The 19,143-nt window shown below is 37.0% G+C and overlaps 1 non-coding gene across 1 annotated transcript; it reads left to right on the top strand.

Annotated features, from left to right (window-relative positions):
* Positions 1-939: 939 nt before the first annotated feature.
* Positions 940-1,041, top strand: LOC141559160 (U6 spliceosomal RNA). The gene has a single exon (XR_012487244.1). It is a non-coding gene; the product is annotated as a U6 spliceosomal RNA (small nuclear RNA).
* Positions 1,042-19,143: the final 18,102 nt, after the last annotated feature.

The raw sequence follows: 19,143 nt of genomic DNA, 5'->3' as shown, positions 1-19,143 counted from the left end.
TTCCCTCTTTTTTTTGTATTCTTAGCACTTAGCACAATGCTGGGCACACACAATGCTGATTGATTGATAGTGGTAGTCACCTCTCTCTGGAGACCCTTCTCTGTCAACATGAATAAATGACTCTAGAGGGCATATAAAACAGGTATGATGATTAGGTAAACCACTCACTCAAATTTGTTCTTTGCAATTCCACTGAACTACTTGAAATCTGGCTTAATAATAAACATTTATACTTTGAATCTAGGCTCAGAAAAGATATCAAAATTCTATAGTCCTAGGAGGAGGGAATGGAGATAGGAGGTGGGAGTTATGGTCGGTTGTGATCCTTCCACTCTAACACATGCTTCAGGAAGGTAAATCAGACAATGCTTTCCATTGTTATTGTCTAGGAACAACACTGGCTAAAGGTGAGTTAGGTGTTTCAGATCTATGAACATTAGTCTGATAAGAGGAGCAGTAGCTTACAGGGAAGCTGTGAGAGCTATCATTAAAAGGCAAGACATAATGGAGATAGAATCAGTAAGATCGATTCTAGGAAAGTTGAAGGAAAGGGAATAATTATGAATGATTCCAATTTTGTATATTTGGGTAATTGAAGAGAGGACAGTGCCATCAATAGAAATGAAGCAAATTTGGAAAAGAAATCAATGGGCATTGGGGACTATATAGTATCTTAAAACTTATAGTGTACAATAAGGTAGGATCCCTCTACCATTGTAGTAAGTGATATTGGGGGAAGGGGGTAGGATAATACTAAGAGGAGTGGTATTGAATAATTCCTGTGCTCCCCATAACAAAGGGGGTCATGACAAATCTTTGTGGACTCTGGAAAGTTCTGTTGTGTAGTAAGCATATGGCACTCTCTGACCCTATGTCCAGGCCAAATCAAATGAAACCATAAAAGCTCTATAAGATTCATCTTTGAAAGATTTGATTTATGCTTGATAAAGTTACACATAGATTAAATTTGGAATGATACAAAGAAGATTAGAATGGCCCCTGAGCAAGGATGACATGCAAATTCATGAAGTTGTTATTTTTGGTGATGTAAAAAAACCAGAAAATATCATTGAAAACTTATTTTTAAAAAGAAAAAGTGAAAGTCTTGATTCCTTATTACTCTGTGATTATCACTATCTGGGCATATAGTAGAGAGAGTCTATGTCTGAAAAAATACTTTCAAGGGATAATAGTTTGGAGAGGTGGGGAAATTGGAGATGAGAATACATGTTAATAGATTATTGAAAAGTTTCAGAACAGTGGCAATGAATCCATTAAAATTAGTGCCTACTATCATCAAACATAGAATATTAGCAGTCTAGTAACTGATTTGCCTTAAGGTACTGGAATGTAAACTAAATTGATGTCTTGAATGTCAAAAGCTAGAACTAATAAAAGACAGCTATCTGTTGCTATGTTGCTATTTCTGCTTTGACTATGGGCCAGTGCTTTTTGTTGAACTGAGTACAGATTCACTAGAGGCCTCCACAGCAAAGAACAGATTTGGAGTAGATTCCTAATCAAAGCCATTTGTAATAGCATGAGATTTGTCTCTTTCTTCTGCCTATCTAGTAGCAAAATTCTATGAACATTCTCTAGCTCTTTCAGGAAAAACTGAATGGGGGCCATTAGTTAGGATCCACAGGGGTTTTGTGTGAATGTTGGAGGTAATGACTTAAGGTTTCAATTTTGCTTTGTCTGTATAGATTCAAAGGGAAGTGGGAGGGGGTTTTCAGTTCTCAGATCATAGAGTAAGTACAATGACTAATATTTAGAGTCAGCACTGTAATCATAGTAGTCCTTTTATGAATGGCTTTTCATTGAAAAGGTGGTATTCCATTAAGAACTGAGCTATACTTAACACCTGATGCATCTCTTCCAGAATAAAAGGTTACCTTTTAAGTCATTTACTCACAAGGTTTTCATAAACTACCTTGCAGAAAAGTTTATATTATCTGCTTTTAAGCCTATTTCCAAGGTTTTAAGATTTCTTGGGCTAAATCAATTGAGAGAAAATTTGGCCAATTTGTTGCTAATCCATTTCTTAGAGCACTAAAAAAAAACTGGTGTCAATAATCATAAGCTCTCAAAAATGAATCCTGTAGCCTGGAAAAGCAGAAATTTAGACTAGTGTACTCTCCCAAGGTGGCTGAAGATGTTTCACTTAATCATCAATTCATCTAACATTTTTCAAAAAGTACCTACTATCAGCAAAGCACTGGACTAGCCTCAGATAGCAAATAAGAATTGGATATAAGGACAGAATTTCTGCCCTTATGGAAGCTTAAACATCTTGTGGGGTGGGGATAAGAATATTCAACAGGGACAGTACAAAATTAGATGCTTTCTCTTGAAGTGAAATACACATTGAAGAAATAAAAGACATTTTAAAATGTTAATGTTGATGAGGAAGGAAATCTTCTGATGACTCATCATGGCATGGAGGTGACCCTGAGTTCCTAAAGACCACCCTCAGAATGAAAGTTTTGGGGAGAAATTTTTACTAGGGTCAGAGTGATAGAAATTCACTGTGTTTGCCATTTGAGGAACAACCTTACCGAGTTCAAAGAGATTCCTCTTTGATTTGGTTGTGGGGTAATACTTTATTCAGTGTGGCTACTTTGCTCTGGCAGCAAGCCAGTAGATCAACAGAGAAGTTAAAAGCACAGGGGGTAAAGACTATAATACAGAAAAGCTAGGGTCTCTTGGGACCTGGCCACACCCACCCAAAGTGACTTAATACACTCTCAGAATCTCAGAGTCTCAAGAATGTAGATACAGTGCAGCCATTGCTGTGCTGTTAGTGCTGCATTGCTGCCCCCTGCAGTCTGTAGAGGAAGCTTGATAATACCATCCAGCCTCCCTCCCCCCCACAAAAAAAAAAAAAACAGACCACATTTGCTTTTTTTGTTAGTTTGTTTTCTTTGATTCTTCTTTGACAAAATGAGCAAAAAATTAAAACGGGTTCTAATTATAGATAGATTCTATATGGATAGAGAGCAGACTTTAAACTCTGAGGAGACTAAAAACAGACTGTCTCCAGATGAATCCCCAAAATGGGATATGATCTGGACCTCAACACACAAGACTCTCATAGAAGAAATTAAAAAGGTTCTCATAAGAGAGCTAGAAGAAAAATGGGAAAAGGAAAGGGAAACTTGGTAAGAGAGTCTGGATAAGTCATCCCACTCATTTAAAGATAGAGTGGATAAAGAAATCAAATCCTTGAAAAACAGAATTAGTGAATTAGAAAAAAGAAAATAGCTCTTTAAAAAATAAATTTGGTGAAATGAAAAAAATTCCATAGAACAAAATAACTCACTTGAAAACTCAATTGGACAATTAGAAAAAAGATATAACAAAATGAGTGAAGAAAATAATTCATTAAAAATCAGAATTGAACAAATGGAATTTAATGACTTGAGGAGATACCAAGAATCAGTCAAGCAAAACCAAAAAAATGAAACAATAAAAAAAAATGTCAAATACCTTCTTGGAAAACAACAGACCTGGAAAATAGATCTAGGAGAGTCAATTTGAGAATTATTGGACTTCCTGAAAAATATGATGAAAAAAAAAGACCCTGGACAATATTTTCCAGGAAATCATCAAAGGGAACTGCCCAGATGTTATAGAAACAGAGGGTAAAATAGACATTGAAAGAATTCATCGATCACCTACTAAAAGGGTCTCTAAAATCAAAACTCCAAGAAATATTGTGGCTAAATTCCAGAACTATCAGACCAAGGAAAAAATACTACAAGTTATTACCCAGGATCTAGCAGCATCCACATTATAGGATCGAAGGGCCTGGAATCTGATATTATGAAAGGCTAAGGAAGTTAGTATGCAGCCAAAAATAATGTACCCAGCTAAAGTGAGCATTTTTTCCCAGGGAAGAACATGGACATTCAATGAAATAGGTGAATTTCATCTATTTCCAATGAAAAAACCTCATCTAAACAAAAAGTTTGATCTCCAAACATAGGGCTCAAGAGAAACCTAAAAAGGTAAAAAGAAATCTTGGGAACTATATTTTCATTATAAAGATATATAAAAGACACATGTATAATTTGTCCTGGAAACTAGAAGTGGAAAGGAAATTGTACTAGGAAAAGGGTAAAGTAGGGGTATTATATCTCATGAAGAGGCAAAGGAAACCTATTATATCTGAGAAAAAGAATGGAGGGGGATGAACATAGTGTGTATGTCATCAGAATTGGCTTAAAAATAAAAATATTAGAAATATTCTCCTACCTCATTGAAAAGTGAGAGGGAAAAGTGAAAAGGGAAGGAGTAAGCTAAGTGGAAGGGAATACAGAAATTGTGAGGAAAAAGGGTAAGAAAGAGGAAGGAACTCTACGGTGGGGGGAGGGATCCTAAAAAGGGAGGGCTGTGAGAGGCAAGTGATTCTCACATGTTTAATTCTGGGAATGGGTGGGGTAAGGGGGAAGGAAAGGAGAAAAGCATAAGCAGGGGTTAACAAGATGACAAGTAATACAGAATTAGTAATTTTAACCATAAATGTGAATGGGGTAAACTAAAAGAGGAAGTGGATAGCAGACTGGATTAAAAGCCAGAATCCCACATATGTTGTTTACAGGAAACACACTTGAAACAGGGTGATACATACAGAGTAAAGGTAAAAGGTTGGAGCAGAATCTACTATGCTTCAGGTGAAGTAAAAAAAGGAGGGGTAGTCATTCTGATCTCAGATCAAGCAAAAGCAAAAACTGACCTAATTAAAAGAGATAAGGAAGGGCACTGTATCTTGCTAAAAGGTAGCATAGATAATGAAGTGTTAGGATTACTAAGTGAGAACTGAGGTTTTCTGGACAATTACAAGGTGAGAACTCAGGTTGACTTGATAGAGGGGGCAAGCTCATTGGCTGGGGTGGTTCTTCCCAGAAGCCCTTGCATTATCCCACGCCCATTCTCTGGGAGAATAAAAGAGAGGACTCTCAGAGAAAGAGGAAGACTCTGAATTGCATCAGGCCTGACGGGGCTCTCTGCAGGAAGGGAAGTCACTTCTAAGGACAAGAGTTAACAGCAACTGCCTGGAGACAACGGTTCACTACAGGAAGAAGAATCTGTCTGAGAGATTTGAGTAGAAGACACAGCAGATCTCTTCCCAGAGAGCGATCCAGCAGCTTCTAGAGACGACAGCTCATTACAATTGGCGCCCAACGTGGGGCAAGGACTTTTGCTTATCCTGACAAGAGGAGCTAGACCAGGCCTTTGCATTTTGGCGCCCGAACAGGGACAGACACGGTCCTGATTCCAGTGGAAAAGCCTCCCATCCAGATCTCAGTCTCTCTGACCCAGAACCGTGAGTAACAAGGAAACTTTGTTAAAGATTAAGTGAGCGTGCTAATAGATAAATAAGGAACTTAACTTGTTAAGGGATAAACCAGGAATCTCTTATAGCTGAAATGGGGCAGATGTTAGCTATATTCAATCCCTGGACCTCAGCCGACTCAACCCCAGCCCCAGAAGCAACCTCAGCTCCATTCAGGAGTGGTACTATAGAGAGTATAATCAACATAATTGAGGAGCAGAGTTTACTTGTAACCTGGGTACAGATTGCTAAACTCTTGGCTGCATTAAGACGCACATCCCCTTGGTTCTTAGAGGAAGAAAAGATAGATGTAGATAAATGGAAGCTGGTGGGATATGAAATGAAAGAATTTCAAGCAAAAAATGGGCCTCGTTCAATTTCTGCAGAAGTATTTTGTATCTACAACATAGTTCAATTAGCCTTAAACTATCAAGCAAGTTGTAGGAGAAGGAAAAGTTCTAAAAATGAACAGAGGAGGAAGTGTGAGGAAAAAAGGAAAGATCAAGATCTTTCCCTAGAGCAAGAGGAGTTAAATGAGGAATTATGGTATGATTCTCTTGAAGAAGCTTCAACCCTGCCTAGAGAACAGATTATTGACAGGCCCACATCAACCCCACCTTCAGAGATGGAGGAAGAAAGAGGGGAAGAGGCAGAAACACAAACAGAATTGCCTGTGAAGAAGCCTAAGCCTATGACAAGATTAGAAAAAGCATTGGTTAAAGCTAAGAGAGAAGGACAGGATATAAGTGATTTTATACATGCATATCCTGTGATTGAAAATACTGATTCTGTAGGTAAAAAAAGGAGAAGATATGCACCTTTAGATTTGAATACAATTAAGGATTTGAAAAAAGGTTGTACCCTTTATGGGGCTACATCAGCTTATGTCAAAATGTTACTAGATGGTTTGTCTTATGAAGTCCTAACCCCGAATGATTGGAAATCCATAGCAAGGACATGTCTGGAACCTGGAGAAAATTTATTATGGCTTGCGGAATTTCATGAATTATGTAAAATTCAAGTCAGATGCAATTTGGAAATAGGAGTTAACACACAATTCACTTTTGAGCACTTAGCTGATGAAGGTCAGTATGGAGAGAATTCGGAACAGATTAATTATACCATGACAATATATGAACAAATTGCTAAGGCTGCAATAAAAGCTTGGGGTGTCCTTCCTGGACAGAAAGATCGTGGAGAGGCTTTCACTAAAATACAGCAAGGTCCCAATGAACCTTTTGCAGATTTTGTGGGACGTTTGCAAACTGCTGTTAAAAGAACTATTGGAGAAAATTCAGCTACAGAAATAATGACCAGACATCTGGCTAAGGAAAATGCCAATGAGATTTGCAAAAGAATTATATGGGGATTAGACAAAGATGCTCCTTTAGAGGAGATCATAAGACGCTGTGCTACAGTGGGAACAAATGCTTTTTACACCCGGACAATGATGAATGTGGAAAGACAGGGTCCCTCATGGCAAGGGCCTTCTAGAGAAACTCGGCGATGTTTTCAATGTGGAAAAATTGGGCATCTAAGAGCTCAGTGTAGATATGGAGATACAGTGAGAAGACAGGGTGAGAGAAGACCTAAAACTCCATGTCCAAAATGTCACAAGGGCCTCCACTGGGCCTCCGAATGTAGATTGACACAGGGAAATGACAGGTGGGGCCCAGCTTCAGCCCCCCAGGTGGGGAATGATGGCAGCCGAGGTTACATCCAGAGAATTTTAAGACACGATCAATCAGCCAAAAGGCAATCAGATGGAAGAAAGGGATTGAAATTAGGAAAAATAGAGTTGTGTGCAGTAGAGACTACCGAGAGAAGTGAAATCTGTTCCTGTTGAGCCTATGGATCCTTTGCCTCCAGGCACAGTAGGCTTGACCATTTCACCTTCCAAGAGTGCCTACAAAACAGTGTCCATCCATACACTGATGTGGGAGACTGGAGAACGTGTATCTAATATCCCAGTCACTAACACAGGCAGACAACGTGTGATTTATCAACCAGGAGAAGTAGTAGCATCAGGCTTATTGTTACGGACCCCTAATAAGCAACCTAGTGATAGTCGCCTAGATTTTGACTCCAATGAACAAAATCCAGGAATATATTGGACAGCAGCTGTGACAGCTGACCGACCTATGCTTACTATTTATATAAACGGAATACCATTTGAAGGATTGGTAGACACAGGTGCAGATCGTACAGTTATTAGAGGTGCCAATTGGCCCGTTCACTGGCCAAAGATTAAAGCAGACACCTATATGTCTGGGGTGGGAGGATCAATAGCAGCAGAAGTTAGTGCTAGGCCTTTGAGATGGGTATTTGAAGGAGAAACTGGAGCTTTTACTCCTTTTGTGGTTGAAAAAATCCCCATCAATCTGTGGGGAAGAGACATTTTACAGCAGATAGGATTACAAATAAGCACTTCGGCTTTTTAGGCAGGGCTGCTGTTGAAGGCCTACCTGCACTTTCACCAGTTCCTATTCAGTGGAAGACTGATTCACCAGTGTGGGTAGAACAGTGGCCCTTAAGAAGTGATAAAATTCAGGCCTTATTAGACATAGTGCAAGAACAACTTGACCAAGGACACTTGCGGCCTTCTCTAAGTCCTTGGAATTCCCCAGTATTTGTGGTGAAAAAGAAATCTGGAAAATGGAGGATGATAACTGATCTAAGAAGAGTAAATGAACAGATGGAAACTATGGGAACTCTTCAGCCTGGACTTCCATCTCCTACTCAGTTGCCAAGAGAATGGCCTCTATGGGTTATAGACATTAAGGATTGTTTCTATTCTATTCCTCTAGATAAGGAGGATATGAAAAGATTTGCTTTTTCAGTGCCTAGTGTTAATTTGGCTGAGCCTTATAAAAGATATGAATGGACAGTTTTGCCACAGGGAATGAAAAACAGCCCTACTATGTGCCAAATGTATGTTGCAGCTGCTCTTGCTCCAGTAAGAAAAGCCTTTCCAAAAGTAATATTGTTACATTATATGGATGATATTTTGGGATGTGCACCTGAGGAACAAATGTTAGAGGCATGTCTACAAAGGACCATGGAAACATTAAAGTACTACAAACTGCATATAGCTACAGAAAAAATTCAAAGACATGCTCCTTTTCAATATTTAGGATATGAAGTATATCCTAAGACACTCACAGTACAAAAGCTTTCTTTAAGAACAGAGAAGTTGAACACCTTAAATGACTTTCAAAAATTAATAGGAGATATCCAATGGATGCGTCCAGTGTTAGGCTTAACTACCAATCAACTACAACCTCTCTATGACATTTTAAGGGGAGACAGTGCTTTAAATTCACCACGCCAGCTTACAAAAGAAGCACAAAAGGCTTTGAGAGAAGTTGAACTGGCTTTATCCAATGTGGTTGAAAGAGTCACTCAAAAACCCTTGGAAATATCAGTTTTTGCTACAAAAGAGGCACCCACAGCAGTCCTTCATCAAGGAGACAGAGTGATTGAGTGGGTGAACCTCCCAGCACAACCAGAACAAAGCCTTACACCTTACCCAGTGCTTGTGGCTAGGATTTTATTAAAGGCTATTAAGAGAGTAACACAATTATCTGGGATAAGTCCTGAAAAAATATACACATTCTATACTAACGCACAGATTAATGTATGCTGTGAGAACATCCCAGAATGGCAAATTTTATTGGCCACCGCTCCAAATTTTGCACATGGATCTCCATTAAAGATTACCCGGCTACTACATAATTGGCGATGGATTTTTGAAGAAAAGGTTTCTAAGGTTCCTCTTAAAGGACCAACAATCTTTACAGATGCCTCCAAAGAAAATATTTGTGCCATATACTCTCATGATTTAACCATAAAGAGAGTAATCAGGACTCCTTTTCAATCCACTCAACAGAATGAATTATTTGCTATCATGCTAGCTCTCACTTATTACCCAGGAGACGTAAATATAATTACTGATTCAGCCTATTCAGTAGGTGTAGTACAAAGAATTGCCACAGCCCAAATAAAATTTGCAGCCTCCAATATTTATCAGCTCTTTAAGGAACTTCAAGAGCAAGTGAGAAAACATCCAGGCAAGATTTATATCTTGCATGTCCACTCACATAGTGGACTTCCAGGTCCCATTTTTGATGGAAATTCAAAGGCAGATAGCCTTCTAACCATGTTAGCCAGTAGTCCTTTATTTCAGGAAGCACAAGAATCTCATTCTAAATATCATCAGGCTGCTCGAGCTTTACGTTTACAATTTGGAATCACAAGAGAGGAAGCTAGGAGCATAGTAAAAAGCTGTACAGCTTGTCTTCCTTTCCATGCTCCTACACTCCCTCCAGGGAAGAATCCTCGTGGTTTGAGACCCAATGAAATCTGGCAAATGGATGTGACCCATTATAAATCTTTTGGTCGTCTATCTTTTATTCATGTCGTGGTAGACACCTTTTCAGGATTCACATTTGCAATGCCAGCAGCAAAAGAGACAGCCCGAGTGGTCACTGAATTCCTTATACAAGCTTTTGCAATTATGGGTGTGCCACAAGCAATAAAAACAGACAATGGACCTGCATATACGTCCAAACATTTTACACACTTTTGTGCACAGTATAAGATTTTACATACCACGGGCATACCCTTTAATCCTCAAGGGCAGGCAATAGTAGAGAGAAGAAACAGAGATATTAAGACACTCCTCCAAAAACAAAAGAAAGGGGGAGCCACAGGTAGCCCTAGGGAACTTCTAAATTTAGTTCTCTATACCATTAATTTTCTAATTTTTGACAAAGATGCGCTGGCTCCAGCAGACAGGTTTTATAACCCACCAGAAGGGCAGTGTCCAGTGAGAGCATCTCCACTGTCCTTAGATAATCGCCAGGTGATGTGGAGAGATCCAGAAAGTGGTGAATGGAAGGGACCAGATAGGTTAACTGCCTGGGGGAGAGGGTTTGCTTGTATTTCTTCAGCAGGAGAAGGAATCAGATGGGTGCCAACAAGTCATATTCGCCTTGTCCATCAGAGAGAGACCGAAAAAGAGAAAGATCTCAAAATAAAGGAGAAGATCTAAGAAACATCTGACACTGAAAGAGCATGGATAATAAGAAGACTGTTAAAGAACTTTAAAACCAGCAGGAATCATTGGACTTCCTCACACAAGATGAGACTAATGGACAATGGACTTATGGACATTTATAAATTTTCAATTTATGATTATGTTATATACTTCTAGCATGTGTTATGTTACTATGTTACTATATGCTTATGTAATTTATGTAATTATCTGTAATACTTCCCATATTGATGGATTTATGTTTCAAGGTCATTTATGTAATTATCTGTAATACTTCCCATATTGATGGATTTATGTTTCAAGGTCATGACTGTCCTATGTTCTAAATCAAAAGAAAGGGGGAGATGTTAGGATTACTAAGTGAGAACTGAGGTTTTCTGGACAATTACAAGGTGAGAACTCAGGTTGACTTGATAGAGGGGGCAAGCTCATTGGCTGGGGTGGTTCTTCCCAGAAGCCCTTGCATTATCCCACGCCCATTCTCTGGGAGAATAAAAGAGAGGACTCTCAGAGAAAGAGGAAGACTCTGAATTGCATCAGGCCTGACGGGGCTCTCTGCAGGAAGGGAAGTCACTTCTAAGGACAAGAGTTAACAGCAACTGCCTGAAGACAACGGTTCACTACAGGAAGAAGAATCTGTCTGAGAGATTTGAGTAGAAGACACAGCAGATCTCTTCCCAGAGAGCGATCCAGCAGCTTCTAGAGACGACAGCTCATTACAATGAAGCAATATCAATATTAAATATATATGCACCAAATGGTGTAGTATCTAAATTCTTAAAAGAGAAATTAAGAGAGCTGCAAGAAGAAATAGACAGCAAAATTATAATAGGGGGAGATCTCAACCTTGCACTCTCAGAATTAGATAAATCAAACCACAAAATAAATAATAAAGAAGTCAAAGAAGTAAATGGAATAGTAGAAAAGTTAGATATGATAGATCTTTGGAGAAAACTAAATGGAGACAGAAAGGAGTACACTTTCCTCTCAGCAGTTCATGGAACCTATACAAAAACTGACCATATATTAAGACATAATAACCTCAAATTCAGATGCAGAAAGACAGAAATAGTAAATGCATTCTTTTCAGATCATGATGCAATGAAAATTACATTCAATAAAAAGCCAGGGGAAAATAGACCAAAAAATAATTGGAAACTACATAATCTCATACTAAAGAATGATTGGGTGAAACAACAAATTATAGACATAATTAATAGCTTCACCCAAGAAAATGACAAAAATGAGACATCATACCAACATGTGTAGGATGTAGCCAAAGCAGTAATAAGGGGATATTTTATATCTCAGGAGGCCTACTAGCATAAAACAGAAAAAGAGAAGGTCAATGAATTGGACTTGCAACTAAAAATGCTGGAAAAGGAGCAACTTAAAAATTCCCAGTCAAACATTAAACTTGAAATTCTAAAAATAAAAGGAGAGATTAATAAAATTGAAAGTAAAAAAAATTGAATTGATTAATAAAACTAAGAGTTGGTTCTATGAAAAACCCAACAAAATAGATAAACCCTTAGTAAATCTGATTAAAAAAAGGAAAGAGGAAAATCAAATTGTTAGTCTTGAAAATGAAAAGGGAGAACTTGCCACTTATGAAGAGGAAATTAGAGCAATAATTATGAGTTACTTTGCCCAACTTTATGCCAACAAATTCTATAACTTAAATGAAATGGAAGAATACCTTCAAAAATATAGCTTGCCCAGATTAAGAGGAAGAAGTAAATTGGTTAAACAGTCCTATCTTAGAAAAAGAAATAGAACAACCTATTAATCAACTCCTAAGAAAAAAATCCCCACGACCAGATGGATTTATATGTGAATTCCACCAAACATTTAAAGAACAGTTAACTCAAATGCTATATAAAATTTGAAAAAAATTTTTTTTCAAAAATTTTGAAAATTTTTGAAAAAATAGGGATTGAAAGATTTCTACCAAATTCCTTTTATGACACAGACATGGTACTGATACATAAACCAGGTGGATTGAAAACAGAGAAAGAAAGTTATAGACTCATCTCCCTTAATAATTGTCAATAGCATAAAATATTTGGGAATCTATTTACCAAAGGAAAATCCGGAATTATATTAGCAAAATTATAAAACACTTTCCACACAAATGAAGTCAGATTTAAATAGCTGGAAAAATATTAAATGCTCTTGGATAGGCCGAGCAAATATAATAAAGAAGACAATACTACCTAAACTAATCTGTTTATTTAATGCTATACCCAAGAAACTATTTTAATGACCTAGAAAAAAATAACAACAAAATTCATATGGAAGAATAAAAAGTCAAGAATTTCAAGGGAATTAATGAAGAAAAATCAAATGAAGATATGTGTATCTGATCTAAAACAATATTATAAAGCAGCACTCATCAAAACTATTTGATATTGGCTAAGAAATAGATTAGTTAAACAATGGAATAGGTTATGTTTACAGGACAAAATAGTCAATAACTATAGCAATCTAGCCTTTGATAAACCCAAAGATCCCAACTTTTGGGATAAGTATTCACTATTTGACAGAAACTTCTGGGAAAACTAGAAATCATTATGGTAGAAACTAGGCATGGACCCACACTTAATACAAAGATAAGATCAAAATGGGTCCATGATTTAGGCATAAAGAACGAGATTATAAATAAATTAGAGGAACATAGTATAGATTACTTCTCATACTTGTGAAAGAGGTACAAATTTGTGACCAAAGAAGAACTAGAGATAATTATTGATCACAAAATAAAAAATTTTGATTATATCAAATTAAAAAAAGTTTTTGCATAAACAAAACTAATGTAAACAAGATTAGAAGAAAAGTAACAAATTGGGAAAACATTTTTACAGTTAAATGTTCTGATATAGGCCTCATCTCCAAAATATACAGATAATTGACTTTAATTTATAAGAAATCAAGCCATTCTCCAATTGATAAATGGTCAAAGGATATGAATAGACACTTTTCAGATGATGAAATTGAAACTATTTCTACTTCTATGGAAGGGTGTTGCAAATCCCTATTGATCAGAGAAAAGCAAATTAAGACAACCACTACAGGCCTCTCAGATTGGCTAAGATGACAGGAAAAAATAATGATGAATGTTGGAGGGGATGTGGGAAAATTGGGACACTGATGCACTGTTGGTGGAGTCGTGAACGATTCCAACCATTTTGGAGAGCAATCTGGAATTATGCCCAAAAAAGTTATCAAACTGTGCATACCCTTTGATCCAGCAGTGTTACTGCTGGGTTTATAATCCCAAAGAGATACTAAAGAAGGGAAAGGGATCTGTATGTGCCAAAATGTTTGTGGCAGCCCTTTTTTGTAGTGGCTAGAAACTGGAAAATGAATGGATGCCCATCAATTGGAAAATAGTTGGGTAAATTGTTATATATGAATATTATGGAATATTATTGTTCTGTAAGAAATGACCAGCAGGATGAATACAGAGAGGCTTGGAGAGACTTACATGAAGTGATGCTGAGTGAAATGAGTAGAACCAGGAGATCATTATACACTTCAACAACAATACTGTATGAGGATGTATTCTAATGGAAGTGGATATCTTCGACAAAGAGAAGATCTAATTCAGTTCCAATTGATCAATAATGGATAGAATCAGTTATACCTAGAGAAGGAAATGAATGTGCACTAGCATTTTTGCTTTTCTTCCAGGTTATTTTTACCTTCTGAATCCAATTCTTCTTGTGCAACAAGAGAACTGTACTATATATTGTACATATATGTTATATACTGTATATTGTATCTAGGATATACTATAACATATTTAACATGTATAAGATTGCCTGCCATCTAGGGGACGGGGTGGAGGGAGAGGAAGGAAAAGTCAGAACAGAAGTGATTGCAAGGGACAATGTTGTAAAAAATTACCCATGCATATGTTTTGTCAATAAAAAGTTATAGTAAAAAATAAAAAACAATATTATATCGGGATTGCAACAATCACATACCTTTGAGGGGTTGAACTATAAGGCAGTCTACCTATCCACACACACCAAGACAAAAGCAAATAAACAAACCAAAAAAATCTCAACCTGACCAAAAACCAGAGAGATTATAGCTAGGAGTAAAGAGGTAGGATTGTATTTGTAATTATATGTTAGAATAAGCATAACTGTGTTAACTGGGAGAAGGATTATATTTTAGGAACCACATTTGAAGAAATGACTTGGTTTGGTAGTAAAGGTCAACCTTTACTAGTCATATGACATGGAATATCCCTCTCCTAGTCAACCCAGTTATGACTACTTTCATATACAATTATTGGATCCATTGGCTTCTTTATGAAAGCTATATTTTTTTAAGTTCAGATTATGACAGTTAGAAACTTGTATCTGTCAAATCTTTCTTCTTATTATTACTCTCCCAGTGCTGGCATTGCTCTATAAGAAGGATGGAACGCAAAGCCCACCACAATAAGCTCAAGGTTCAAAGAATCAGCTGAGTGTGCTAAACCCCGTGAGTCCCATGTTCACTCTTTTCACACTCCCATAAATTTAGAAACACATTCCCTTCTCTGATCATTTCCAAAATATTTGATTTCACATTAGTTACAATATTTTACTTTCTCTGGATTCATTCAAACTAATTCATATTCTGTTCTTTCTCCCTCTTGCTTTGTTTCCATGATTTCATTTTATTCACTAGAAACCAATCAATTTTCCAGTGCAAATACAGAGTTTATATACATCTGATTCTTTCTATAATTGCTCGAAGTTCAATAACCAACATATTCAGGATTTGAATCAGGCTAACAACAAACCAAGATGCTTGATGACCAGAGTTGAAGGAAAATATTGATATTTCTTAAATAATTGGAATATTTATAACAGCTGTGGACAATTGTGTGCCTGTAAGTAAGGATTCTTATCTGGATTCCATGGAGTGCTTGGTAAAATTTCAGGGAAACCACAACTTTGGAAAGGATAAAAAAATACATCATTATTTTCACTAATGTCTAAATGAAACAGCATTTCCTTAAATTATTTAAAAACAGTATTCTCATAAGGATTCTCTAATTTTGGAAGTCTGCCAAAGGGACCCGTGATACAAAAAGGTTAAGAACCCATGCTCTATAAACTTCTACATATAGCTATTTTTCAACTCATTTACTACCAGTATTCTCCCTATAACTCCCCTTTTATTTCTGTCTCTACTTCTGATTTAATGTCTTCCTCTTTTCTCCTGGAGACCCATGCCCAAATTTCTCATCTAGTTTTCTCTGAATGCTCTACTTCCAAAAGGTTGATCACTATCCTAGGCTTGCCTTAGTAACTCCTCTCTGCCCAATTCTGGAGTCCTGAATCATATTCATTGAAACTATTACCTGCACTAATATTTTAAAAGATTTGAACCTCCTAGTGAGAACTGGAGCTTAATTCTTGTTCAAAATGGATTTGTGTTGGGGATTAGAAGCTTAGATTCAATAATTCTCAGCCATTTCTGTCACTGCCATTTCCTACCAGAAATATTGGTCTAAATATATAAGTTAAATGTCCCCAAAGTCCCCCCAGATAGCACCAATAGCCTGTGATGATAATGTGCTATTTGTCTTCACAGACCTAAATAGTATTCTCACCCTGCCAAAGGAAAACTCCAGGAAAGTCAAAATCCTCTCAGTCAATACTTTCCAAGCAAGGCTACTATTCAAAATCTCCCTTTTTTGAACAGGAGGGCGCTTTTTTTTGGTAAAAAATCGTCTGCCAATTCTCCAGAGGTCCTCATAGCATGGGTCAGCAGCATCAGTTCTCAAACCATGACCTGTGCATGAGATCCAGGTTCCCAACTCCTTCCTTCCAATGTCCGGTCCTGTAAACTTTTCTCCCTTTATTTGTTTTAGCACCATATTCCTTTGGCTACCATGTGCATCTGATAATCTGTCTTCCTTTATTGCCTCTATGTATTGTATTTCCTCTTAATAAAGTTTATTTTCTCTCTTCTGGGTCCCATCTTGAGCCAGATTTCTCTTTTAGAAACATTAGCCATAGACCAGGCCTGGTAAATGTCCCTACTTCCTAAACTACAACTTAGAATGAATGTAGAAAGCAAGAGTTGCAACCTTGAATCCTGTTTCCCAATGGTAAGACCTCCTTTATTCTGCCTGACATAATGGCTGTGCCTAGGGGTCTTCCCTGAACCACATACCCTGCAGGTCCTTGCACTGGCAACATAAGTGATACCTAAGAGAGAGTGCATTCTGGGACTTTGTTATCTCTCTCATGAAAGGACACTAGAAGGCTGCCCACATGAATAAGTCTTTAATGCATGAACTCTGGAAGGCAGCTGGGGCAAACATCTTGCCACAGTAAAACTAGTTTTTACTTTATGAGGCATAAGGGATAGATTTCAGGAAAACAATGAATTTGAGAAGAATAGGAAAATCATTTTTTCAATAATCAATAAATAAAGCAACATTTCTTTCAATTATTTAAAAACATTATTCTCATAAGGGTTCCCTAGGCTGCAGAAGACAGCCAAAGGGAACCATGATACTTCTGTCCCAGGTAATGAAATGAGGCCATTTTTTCCCCCAGTTATTCACTCATGTTCAACTCTTCATAGCCCTTTGAACCATAGCATTCCAGACTGTTCTGTCCTTCATTATCTCTCAAAGTCTGTCCAAGTTCATGGTTGTTGTTTACATGATTCTATCTATTCATCTTGTCCTACATTATCCCCTTTTCATTTTGCCTTCAATGTTTTCCAACATCAAGACCTTTTCGGTGAGTCCTGTCTTCTCATTATGTAGTCAAAGTATTCAAAGTTCAGCTTCAGTATTTGACCTTCCAGTGAATAGCCTGAATTAATTTAATTAAACACTAATTGATCTGACTTTCTTGCCATCCAAAGGACTCTCAAAAGTCTCCAGCCCCATAATTCAAAGCATCAGATCTGTGAGATTCAGTCTTCCTTATAGTTCAACTCTCACAGTCATACATTGCTACTAGAAAAACAACAACAACAACAACAACAACAACAAAGTTTTGGATATGTAGACCTTTGTCAACAAGGTGATATCTTTGCTTTTTTAGTATGTTCTCCAATTTTGTCATAGATTTCCTTCTAAGAAACAAGCATTTCTTTATTTCATAATTTCAATTGCTATCTGCAGTGATTTTTGAGCCCAAGAATATAAAATCTGACACTGTTTCCATTTTTTTCTCCTTTTTACCAAGAAGTCAATTGCCATGATGCTAAGGTTTTGTTTTAGTTTTCTTTCTTTCTTTTTTTTTTTTTTTGTTGAGTTTCAAATCAGCTTTTACTTTTTCCTATTTCCTTCTCATCATGGGCTTTCACTTTTTGCCATCATAGTGGTATCATCTGCCTATGTTGAAATCATTAATATTTTGCCTCTTTCCTTGCTCCCCTAGATTCCCTCTGGTCCATATAACACTTCCTAATGTCAAAAGGGAAAGGAAGACCAGTTCATTTATACTACTGATAAGAAAAGAAATTGTAAGAAAATCTATTAGGAGGTTCTACAGGAATATTATGTGTCTGTTCAGACTGGGGAGTAGACCCCAAAGTTAAAGGGGAGTGATTATACTATGAGTATAAGTTTGACCATAGTTTTCCTAGAGAAGGGGTCTGATTGGAGATATGAGGGATTTTGCTTTTCCTTTTGACAATTTCTGTCCTTACTATATTTTCCTGGTAAATATTTTTGCATAAAAGGCAAGTGACATCAATTAGTTAATTGATTTTTGTGTGGGCACGCTGTATGGAGGGCATTAATAACTATCTTAGAAATGTCAGATTATCCCTGGAATCCTGAGAGAAGTAGCCAAGTGTCATCTAGGGACTTAGCCAAGACTAGACATTAAGAAAAGAAGTTTGGAGCATGAGCCTGGAAGAGGTATTATCCTTTCCACTCACAGACAGGGTCCTTATGTATATAATGGCCTGAGACCTTTCCGTCAATTAGGCTTCCTGTCTCAAATTTTGCCCCTCACTTTGTATTCTAAAATGTTTCATCCTCTAAATTTGTAGTGGGCATAAGAATTCCTAGTTACAACTCTAATCACCACATTTTCTTCTTACTATTTCTCCCACCTTACCCACTACTACTTCATTGGATTTCCTTCCTCTTTTTCCTCACATTCCAAAGTAAGGTTTTCAATATTTCACTCTCAAAAAAATGTTAATTATCCATCTGGACAATCTCAATTGGTTATTTTGTTTCAGCTACCACCTCTTTATGATTCAAAAAATCTATATTCCTAGTCCAAATCTCACTTATGAAACCTAGACCCACATTTCCAGTTGCTCAAGGGCATAACCATCTGCACACCAATACCAAATACTCAACATTTTCTAAAAGTGAGCTTGTTATCTTTATTTCTAAACCTTTTTACCTTGATTTGGCTATTTCTATTGATATTTTTGCCATTTTTTTCATTCATTCTTCCAGGTTTGAAACCTTGAGGTTATTTGGCCATTTATGGTTAGATTATGAAATCCATGCAGTTAATAACTACTCCTGATTACATAGCCGAAACAACTCATATCTTTTCTCTTTCTAACCTAAATGCCAACAGTGTTCACTTTCATAGATTTTTGCATTAGTTTCCTAAATGGTCTTTTAATTTTTAATTTCTCCCTTCTAATGCCCCTTTATTCTACTAGAATAAGAATTCTCCTAAGGCACAGACCTAGTTATATCATTCCTTTTCTCAAAAAAAATCATAAGTTATTCCCCATTGCCTGCTGA

This window comes from Sminthopsis crassicaudata, chromosome 2 (genome assembly GCF_048593235.1).
Source record: "Sminthopsis crassicaudata isolate SCR6 chromosome 2, ASM4859323v1, whole genome shotgun sequence".
Taxonomy (NCBI): domain Eukaryota; kingdom Metazoa; phylum Chordata; class Mammalia; order Dasyuromorphia; family Dasyuridae; genus Sminthopsis; species Sminthopsis crassicaudata.
The sequence above is the reverse complement of the archived record's forward strand: the minus strand, read 5'-3'. Positions and strand labels throughout refer to the sequence as shown.